The sequence below is a fragment of the Pinus tabuliformis genome, chromosome 5_2 (genome assembly GCF_031772625.1).
Source record: "Pinus tabuliformis cultivar Carrire ecotype Pingquan chromosome 5_2, CPIR1, whole genome shotgun sequence".
Taxonomy (NCBI): Eukaryota; Viridiplantae; Streptophyta; class Pinopsida; order Pinales; family Pinaceae; genus Pinus; species Pinus tabuliformis.
Window position 1 is genome coordinate 192,878,530 of NC_142306.1, and position 11,700 is coordinate 192,890,229.

Sequence of the window (11,700 nt, forward strand, 5' to 3'; positions counted from 1 at the left end):
GGTTTATTATCTCCTAAGGTTTATAATATCAATCCCATGGGTTTATTAATCTAAGGGTTCATATTCCTAGGGTTTAGTATTATTCCCTTATGTTTATAATCACTTGAGTTTTAGTATTAATCCCTTGGGTTTATTAATCCCTTGGGTAATATCAAGCATGATCAATCATGGTGAACCATTGTCTAACATCGCATTGTGACAAAGATTATATCAATATGAAAATCAATCATTGTCTCAACTATGGTCCAACGTCGCATTATGACAAAGATTGTCTCAATATGATATTCATTGTCAACCATGGGCAACCATGGTCAATCATGGTAAACCTTGGTCAACCATGGTCTAAAGTCACATTATGAAAAATATTGTGTCACTATGAAAATTAGTCATTGTCTCAATTATGGTCCAACATCACATTATGGCAAATATTGTCTCAGTATGATAATCATGGTCAACCATGGTCCAACATCGCATTGTGACAAAGATTGTCTCAATATGAAAATCAATCATTGTCTCAACCATTGCCCAACATCGTATTATGATAAATATTGTCTCAGTATGATAATCATGGTAAACCTTGGTCAACCATGGTCAAACATCGTAGTGTGGCAAAGATAGTCTTCATATGAAAATCAACCGTGGTTAAGCATGGTAAACCATAGTCCATCATCAGATTGTAACAATGATTGTCTCAATATGTAATTAAGCCATGGTCAACCATAGTCAACCATGTTTATATTAGTGTTTATATACCTTGGATTTATAATATTAGTCCGTTCAGTTTAATATTATCCAATCATGGTCAACCATGGTCCAATGTCGCATTGTGACAAAGATTGTATCAATATGAAAATTAGTTATTGTCTCAACTATGGTCCAACATCGTATTATGAAAAAGGTTGTCTCAATACCATAGTCATGGTCAACCATGGTCAATCATTGTCAACCTTGGTCAACCTTGGTCCAACGTTGCATTGTGACAAAAATTGTCTTAATATGAAAATCAATCATTGTCTCAACCATGGTCCAACATCATATTATGAAAAATATTTTCTCAATATGATAATCATGGTCAACCATGGTCAATCATGGTCAACATTGGTCAACCATGGTCATCCACAGTTAATCGTGGTAAACCATGGTCGAACGTCACATTGTGAGAAAGATTGTCATGATATGAAAATCAACCATTGTTAAGCATGGTCAACCATGGTCCAACATCACATTGTAACAAGGATTGTCTCAATATGAAAATCGACCATAGTCAACCATTTTTATTTTAGGGTTTTAATATTTATCTTAGGTTTTATATACCTTGGGTTTATAATTTTGATCCCTTGGGTTAATAATATCAATTCTTTGTATTTTGATATCACAGACTAAGAGGGTGAAATTCACGAGGAGCATGAGTGGTTCACTTTCTATGGTCTCCACAGCTCTGCCTTGACACCCCTGCTTATGTACTACCAAACGAAACCCTACAAATGAACCTCTGGCACACTGCTGAGGAGGAAATGAACGATATGGTAGGGGGGAGATATCCCCTCCGATAGGAACATTGTCGCAGGAGAATCAAGTTAGCATGGAGAAACTAGCAGCAACGGAGGACGAGGTAAGGGAATACTAGTCTTGTGAGCTAACTAGTAAGCAGGTTTGGGAGGAAAATGCCTACCAAGAGCTACAAAAAAACCAAGATTCATTATTCTGAATAACAAATTGGGGGAATATTGAAAATACATGAAGGAGCATGCCCTAATATGTAAGTTCATCAGGGCATGGCTGACCAAGAAAGAGTTGATTAAATGTATCCAGCAAAGATAGAAACCGAAAACCCACATTGATCTCAATCTTGGGGCAAAGGGATTTTTCATAGTGATCTTCTCATATCTGGAAGAAAAAGTTAGGGTTTTTCAAGATGGGTCTTATGTTCTCAACAATGAATGACTCTTCATTAGGTACTGGGAAGAATGCTACAACCTAGATCAAGAGAAACTCCTGGCTGCCCCAATCTGGGTTCGACTATTTGGCCTACCAATGGACTTCTAGGATCTATAGATCTTGGAAGGAATCAGGAACTCTATTGACACCGTTGTAGCTTGGGCATGGGGCATGTCCCTAGGATTCACCCTTCGGGTGATCTGGAAGGAGTGAAACCATATAATCTTTAAGAAGAAAGAAACTACATAGGAGAAATTATGGAATGGTATAGTCCAGAATATAAGGGAAACAATTCTTGTTGAGACATGGCACCAAGAGGACTCGCAAGTGCCTCCTTAAGAAGCTCGCATCCTCCAAAAAATCAATTTAGCTCCAAAATGATTGCTATTATGGCATGGAAGATAAGTAGGGTAGGTACAACCTCTAGGTCCCATTTCACCCCCACAGAAGATAGCTTCATGAAACTTAACTTTGATGGGGCTTCCAAAGGGAACCCAGCTAGGAGGTCTCTTCCGGGACCCCCAGGCTGACACTCGGCTTACTTATGCTAAAAGTTGTGGGATAGCCAGTAAAAATGAGGCATAGTTTGCTACAGTGCGACAGGGTCTCCTAATAGCTATCAGAATGGGATATTGAAACCTAGACGTGGAAGGAGATTCAAGCCTGGTCATAAATACGGTGGAAAAAATAAACAATGGAACTAAGTGGGATAAACTTAGTCAAAGATGGAGGATAGAAAGAATCAATCAAGAGAGGCAAAATTATCCGCAAATTTGAATACATTCAGGTTAGACATGTCAGGATGGAAGGAAACAAAGGGGCTAACTTCCTGACTAACTAGGGGTGCAATCATCAACAGGTAAGGCTAGAAAAAAGTGGTCAGTCCGACATTGGGATGAAACCTTCAAACCCCTGGAGGTAATACTAACTCAGGACTCTAGACATAGCTGAGAAAGTAGATTAAAAGAAACTCATGTACCCGATCAGGATGCGAGCTGCCAGTTGGGACAACCTGGGTGGAGTCATGTATTGTACTGGGGCACTTAATATTGTCGTCCCCCACATGATCAAGGCAGGGGGTGTGGTGACCCTTAGCATGAATGCATGCTGGGGAAGTGGGCAAGGTGGCAGGACTGGAGGCAAGGCAGGGTATATTGGCAGGAGAGGTAATTCGACGTGCAACATTAGAAAGAAAGATTGTGGTGAAGGGTGGCATTACAGTGCAGTGGGAGGACACCAGAATAGGGAGAACTAAGGCCGATGATGGATGTCTGTAGACTTTGGGTATGTAATTCAGCTTTGCTTCAACATTGAAATTATATTTTGGTTGGGGTTTTGCTGGGGTGAAAGGAGGGGAACTAGTAAGACAATTTGGGGAATATAAAACTATTGCTGGCAATGGGGAAGGAAATTATTTTCCATTTCTTGGTTTTGTGTCTGTACCTTCTATCAAATGGGTAAAACCCATGACTGTTGCGGGAAATCACTTGCGGTTGGGTTGGGAAGCTCTGCTCTCTCTAAATAAGGTTGGGGGGAATCTTGATAGTGGCACTGAAATGCATGAGGGGTAGAGGCTCGCAGAGAGGGGTAGGGGGAAGCAGCTGGTAGGGGGCTTGGGGTGCAGCCATGCCCATGGCTCACAAAGAAATCACTGGGGTAGCTAGAAACCTTACTAGATTGATGGCAAGGCTAGAAATCCTGAGTGGGAACCCAGTCGGGGGGAACTGAGGGGCAAAGCCACTTACCCTTGGGCCGAGGGGGCAAGGAATTTGAATTATCGCAAGCATGTTGCTAGAATCAAGGAGGGTCTGTGGGCTCAACTTGGGCCAAGGACGGATGACCTGCTTGCTAACACTAGTAAGGGGGAAGGGAATAAAGGAGGTTCAAGGGGCATGAGACAAGGGCCTCCCCTCTAGGTTTCCTCAGTTTTCTAGAAAGCAGGTCATGGCTCGTGTTGTGATAGGTCATGGGCATGGGAGGAGAGGCCTGACACTTAGAAAAGATAAGGGGTTAAGCATGCCCAAACCACACAAGGGCGAGAAATCAGTAGAAAACCTCATCACCGAAGCAGCGCAGGCTTACCGAGAGGAGACGGATGCTGGAATCCAAATATTGTTGGAAGAATGGGAAGAGGAAGTGAAATGAGGAAGCAATACGGAGGAAGAGATGGATAACTAGAGGACTCTTGTCCCAGATCCGGGTAACACCCGGGGCAGAATCACACAGTTCAAGAAAACACTGTACTTATATTGGTTAATGAAGAGTTTATTATGAAAGGCGATGGAGCAAATATCTGTGGGTATGGAAGTGACATTATAGGGAATGTTGAACTATAAGAAGGATATGGAGAAAATCCTCTTCTAGCTGCATAAATAGGATATTAGGTTGGACAAAATCGACTACCATATCCCTTGCATACTGTAATTATACGATATGCCAGGGGCATTCGCTAAGGATCCAACACCCGTCGCATTTGCCTCAGAGGATCAGAAGGATTAGACTCCTACCCATGCATAATTTTGTATTATGCAGTTTTCTTTTAATTTCCATGTTGCAAATATTAGTTTTTATAGTTATGTAGTGTATAGCAATGAGATAAAGACATATCTAGCATGGCTAGAAACACTAAGACATAATTGTTTTTGGATGGCTTACAACACTGATTGGTGGCCAACAGATTTTGTTTCCCTTTGGGGCAAGTTGAGGCCACCTTGTTAATCTGTGTGTTGCACAATTGCTTATTATATAATAGAAAATGGAATGGACCTACCAAGCTTAACAAATAAAAATAATATCAAACCTTTGGGTTTATTAATCTAAGGGTTCATATTCCTAGGGTTTAATATTATTCTCTTAGGTTTATAATCCCTTTGGCTTTTACTATTAATCCCAAGGGTTTATTATTCCCTTGGGTTTATAATACCAATCATGCTCAAACATGGTCAATCGAGGTCCAATGTCACATTGTGACAAATATTCTATCGATTTGAAACTCAATCATGGTCAACCATGTTCCAACATCACATTATGATAAGGATTGTCTCAATATGAAAATCAACCATGTTTATTTGAGTGTTTATGATATTTATCTTAGGATTTATATACCTTGGGTTTATAATATTAGTCCCTTGGGTTTAGTCAATCATGGTCAAACATGGTCAACCATGTTTATTTTCATTTTTATAATATTTATTCTAGGGTTTATATACCTTGGGTTTATAATCTTATTCCCTTGGGTTCATAATCCCTTGTGGTTTAAGTATAATTCCTTGGGTTTATAATATCAATCCCTTGGGTTTATTATTCCCTTGGATTTATAATATAAATCCCTTGGGTTTACAATACCAATCATGGTCAACCATGATCAATCATATCCAACCATGGACAACCATAGTCGAATGTCACATTGTGCTAAATATTATCTCAATATGAAAATCAACCATAGTCAACCATTGACCAACATTACATTGTGAGAAATATTGCCTTGATATCAAAATTAATCATGGTCACCAATGGTCCAACTTCTCATTGTGACAAGGGTTGTCTTAATATGGAAATAAACAATGGTCAACCATCATCAACCTTGTTTATTTTAGGGTTTAAAATATTTATCTCAGGTTTTATATACCTTGGGTTTATAATATCATTCATGGTGAGCCATGATCCAATGTCACATTGTGACAAAGATTCTCTCGATTTGAAAATCAATAATGGTCAACCATGCATAACCATGGTCGAATGTCACATTGTGACAAGTATTGTCTCAATATGAAAATCAACTATCGTCAACCATGTTTATATTAGTGTTTTCCATATTTATGTTAGGGTTTATATCTTGGTTTTAAAATATTATTCCCATGGGTATAATATTATTCAACCATGGCCAACCATGATCAGCCATGTTTTATAAAACTAATCATGGTAAACGATGGTCAAACATCATATTGTAGCAAGGATTGTCTCAATATGAAAATCAACCATGGTCAACCATGGTAAACCATGCCAATTTTAATGTTTATGATATTTATCTTAGGTTTTATATACCTTGGGTTTATAATATTAGTCCCTTTGGTTTAGTCAATCATGGTTGACCTTCGTCAACCATGTTTTATAAAATCAAACATGGTCATCCATGGTCAATCATGGTCAACCATGGTCAAACATCGCATTGTGACAAAGATTTTTCTGATATGAAAATAAACCATGGCTAAGCATGGTCAATCATGGTCCAACATTACATTGTAACAAGGATTATCTCATTATGAAAAGCAACCATGGTTTACCATTTTTATTTTAGTGTTTATAATATTTATCTTAGGGTTTATATACCTTGGGTTTATAATATTAGTCTCATGGGTTTAATCTATCATGGTCCAACGTTGAATTGTGATAAATATTGTATCAATATGAAAATAAATTATGATCAAACATGGTCCGCGATGGTCCAACATCATATTGTGACAAGGATTGTCTCAATATAAAAATCAACCATGGTCAATAATGGTCAACCATTTTTATTTTAGGGTTTATAATATTTGTCTTTAAGTTTATATACCTCGAGCTTATAATATTAATCTCTGTGGTTTATTAATATTCCATTGGGTTTATACTCCCTTGAGGTTGTAGTATTAATCCATTGGGTTTATAATATCAATCCGTTGGGTTATTAATCCGAGGGTTCATATTCATAGGGTTTAATATTATTCCCTTGGTTCTTTTTATTATTAATACAATATTTTCTTAATGCATAATAAATATATTAATATTATTGATAAATCCCTTCGGTTTAATATTAATTAATATATAATAATATTTAAATTAATATTTAGTAATACAATTTTTTTTAATAAATTAATATTTAGTATTAGGGTTTATAATATAGGTTTTATGATTAGCACTTATAATATTGGGTTTGATATTATCGTTTATAATATTACATTTAAAATATAACATATATTAAGTTGACACATATAACATATATCAACCACATTTATTAATGTGGTTGTGCTAGTAAAAAATAGTGTTTTTAGCTTGGCTCAACTATAGGTTTATGTTTACATGTGTAGTCAGTTATTGATTTGTTTGTTGATTATTACTAGTTTATTTTTGAGTTATATAAATGTGATATAAATATAATATTTAATTCTGAAAAATAAATATTAATATTTTTTATCATAATTTCTAGTTGAAATATTCATGTTGTGGTTTTTGAATATTTACGTAATAATTTTAATTATTTAGCTTTTAGAAAAAATAAGTCAAAATTAAAATTGAAAAGCTTTTGGTTTATTTCCCGATCTAATTTGTCTAGAATCGAATAAAGATTCATTGAAATCAAAATTTTGACAAGTAAACTCTTCATAATCGAAGTGCTCCATAAATTTTTTAAAGTGTTCAATCTATATATAAAATAAAAAAATCAGTTCAAATACAGAAATTTACATTTTATACCATTGTTTTTCAGCCAATTCTAACCAAAAATCAATTAGAATCTCTAAAAATAACACTTAAAAAGACTACTTGAAAATAAATTATCCATTTCTCGATGCTCTAAAAATTGCCATCATTAAAACTCTCAAACGTTGGCCACGACTTGACCATTTAAAGTTTTAAATGCATGTAACAAAGATTATGGAAATTGTTTGGTCTTACTTTCAGCAGCCAGTCGAGGTTGGACTTCACGAACATGATTTTTTCACACTTCACGGCTATCGAAAAGTAAATGTAAATATCGTTGCATCTTAATGGTTCATATGAATAACGATTACACGTTGGAATTGAAAATGGTGAATATTAACATTATTAAATCTTGAATTTAGGCAGCTTAGATGTTTGATTTCACAAAATTTATGTTTTCCACACATTATATTTATTCAAAAATTTATGTACATATCAATTTTTAGCTGCAATATTCATATGATGGTTTGGTTTTTATATATCTGTGTAGTCATTTTCTATTATCTCTCTTTACATACATATATATATGGTTTAGACCTTTCCATCTATGAGTATGATTGAAACTCTCAATGCTGTATTACGTTCTACGAATTCCCAACTATCTTGTAATTATGTTTTTGAACAATTCTACGATTTTCGTTTATGGACTAGTTTATTTTTTTGTATTTAGACTTTTCCATCCATAAGCATTCTTGAAACTCTCAGCGGTTCCCCATAATTTAATAATTCCCAATTGTTTTGTAATTATGTTTTTGAACAATAATACAATTTTAGTTGCCACTTCACAAATCTAACTTTTTCTAATTTTTTTCATAATTTACTGTTATCTAAAAGCTCATGTATATATCAATCCATGGTAATGTAGTAACTGCTAAGTTTTATATGAATAGCAAATGCCACCCGAGAAATGAGGATGGTGAAAGTTAAGATTATTAACTCTTGAATTTAGGCAACCAATGGAGGTTGGACTTCACAAAAATGATTTTTTCACACTTCACTGTTATCCAAAATTCGATGTATGAACCAATTTCGAGTTGCAATATTCATGTTATCCATCTTTATTAAAAAAAAAATAGTATTTTTTTTAATATGAGCAAAAACTCCATGTGCTTTTCTTTTGTTTTGGGCTATTTGGATCTTGCCATCCATGAGCATCATTGAAACTCTCCACTTTGACAACAATTTAATAATTCATAAGTATATTTTCGTAATTATGGTTTTCAACAATTTTAGTTTTTAAATTAGTATAACAGAGTCTAGTTTTTAAATGATTGTAACAAAGTTTATGGAAAATTGATGGAGCTTTCACCTGAATTTAGGTAGTCAATAGAGGTTTGACTTCACAAATATGTTTTTTTCACATTTCACAATTATCCAAAAGTTCATGCACATATCATTCCATCTTAATGAAATAAATGTTGAAGTTTCATATGAATAACTACCAGCATAGATCCATTTGAAACACGGATCTAACATGAGTTGAAAGGGATCAAAATTCTTCCGGTGCAAATTTATTTTAGAGTGAAAAAAAATGTGTAATTTTTCATTGTTTAAATTGTATTTTTGATACAACTAAATAAATATGTATAACATATTCTTTATTATTATAGTGGACATTTCTTTTCTATTTAGAGAATATTTTATTTTTATTTTAAGAGGGCCACGTGTCAAGTCCAAATTGAGCACGTACATACTTACACATCACCTTCACAATGGGTTGTAGAATGAGTCTTTCGGCTCAATGGCACCCTAAAATTGAGGATGGTGAAAGCTAAGATTATTAAATTTCAAACTCTTGAATTTAGGAAGATAATAGCTTTTTCACTTCAAAAATGTGTTTTTCACATTTCACAGCTATCCAAAATTTAATGTACATATCAATCCACCATAATGCCATAATTGTTAATGTTTGTATGAATAGCAATGAGACCCTGGAATTGAGGATTGTGAGGGATAACATTATTAACTCCCTACACCTTTAGACATAGTTATTGGAGAATCCCTACACCTTGTTGTGCCACTTCACACATGTCATCAAGGGCCATGTTATTACCATGTGGAGGACTATAGGGCACATAGGTTGGAAGTTAGGTGAGAATACTTTTTAAGGAATACACTCTATTAGAAACTTTAACACATATCTATTTCATATTTCTAGTCTTCTTATTATATCCATTTCCCCAAACCCTTCCAACTTCATGTTAATTATGACTCAAGGTCAATTTGGAAAACCCATCAAATGGTTTTGAGTTAATTTAACATAATGATCTTATATGCAATTTCTCTGAGAACATAATTTCTAACATAAGTGGAGGCTAACCTTTTTACAACATTTGTTTATACAATTAATTTGATAAAGGTCAAAGGTGAATTATATTATTTGGATGTTGTTGTCACTGGTACAATGAGCCTCCAAAATTCTTGCCTAACCTAATTTTGGAACCTACTTGAATTGTTGTTTCAAGATAACCTATATTTTCTTATTATTTCGTCATGTTGTTTAAGTTTCAACTACCATTTCATTATTCCTAAGTGTCACTTTTCTTCTCAATTCAAAGTTTTCTAAGTTTCATCACCTTATCTTTAGAATAGCACTTGTGTTGTGTTTCTAAATGTAAGAAAAGAACTAGGTTTTATTGACATAGTAACTAGCTTTCTCTCGACATGCATCCCACACAAAAGCTAGAAAATCACAACTTTTCTCGAAGAAAATCGCACTTTCTAAGCTTACCAGTCATAAAAGGCCATTGTTAGTTCGAATTTTTCCCTCCATAAGACAAAGCGCACTCATAACTCACAGTGAGTGCACTCCTTGTTTTCTAGAACTGCATTCTACTGGTCCCTAGCATGAGTACACTCTTTAATCTCAGTGACTACGCCATTGTGGAGCACACTTAATCTTATCTAGAGTTTCACCCTCTTTCCCTTCATGCATACACTTTCCTTGGTTGCATGGGAGCACACTCCTAGAAAAGAGGAGGCCACTCCACTTTAAATAAGTAACTCACTCATCGATTGACAAGTGGTAGGCATGCATGAATCTAAATTGCATGTATATTTTCTTTATAAACAAGCCAGTATTTCATTTATTCTCACATTCATTCCTCACTCTGGACTAATTTCACTTCTTCACATCAAGGAGATACCCTTTGATTTTGATCACAAGTAAGTCTTGCATGTTTCTTTTCTTTTCTTGATTTTAATTTTTTTGTTGTATCTTTTGATTTCCTTTTTATCGTTTTGATCTGTTTCATTTTCTTTACTGGCGTTTACATCCATTATTCATGTTAAAAGTGTCATCTTGTTGTCGCAAGTGGAATTTCTTGTGACTCTTCGCATTTTCTGACCCTTAACCTTTTGGTCATGGTTGTGACATGGCCTGTAGCTACTTGCAGACCCTTCCTCTCAATATCCTTGTGATTATGTCTTGTTGTTGACCTTTAGTAGCATATTTTGAGCCATCTCTAGCAAGAGCGAACTTCTAGAAATTAAGAGCCCACTATCTCAAATAACTGTGACTATAAGACCAAGTCCCATTTTAGAGCAGACTTTGGAGAAACATGAATCCCTCTATCTTGAAAAATGTGCCCAACAGAAAGTGTTTTCTGTCTTGAGTGCATAGCACACTAACAACAAACAAACAACCTTCCTTGATCATTGATTGTGTAACATGCTCCCTTATTGGCCTCTATTAAGCACATGTCATAGAAAAGCATTAATATTAACATCGTGTTCATTGATCTTGAGCCTTGTGCCCTCATGGTTTCCCTTGATTGCATACCACACTTACACCAATTAGTAAGTCTCCCTTATGCTCTAAGTCTATGCCTTGCTCCCTCTCCCTGGACTCTCTCTTTCTTCTTGAGTGCATAACGCACTGTCAAGGCTCAAGTAGGCATTAACTAACCATTGCTTCTCTGACATGCGATCTCCTCTTTTCTTGAAGAAATTTTCAATCTTAATGGTCTGTTAAAACATTAACTCATTTTTTATAGGCTTAGCTCTCATCTAGATCCATCTTTCCCTTCGTCGATACCTTTTAATACTTTTGCATGTGTTAGATAGGGAATTTCTTGAAACTAATTCTTGCTCACCATGATTATATCTCCCATGTAGGTGTTTTAGGCACAAGTTATATTACTCTCTCATCATATGTTGGAATAATTCCCCCCACTACTCGTCAAGTTGTTTCGAAAGAAATCTCAAAAGCAAGTACAAAAGAGGAAATTGGGATGGTTAAGCGCATAATGCTTATGCTTTCTGAAGCATAGTACTTCATTGAAAAATCATCTAAGATCTCATGCA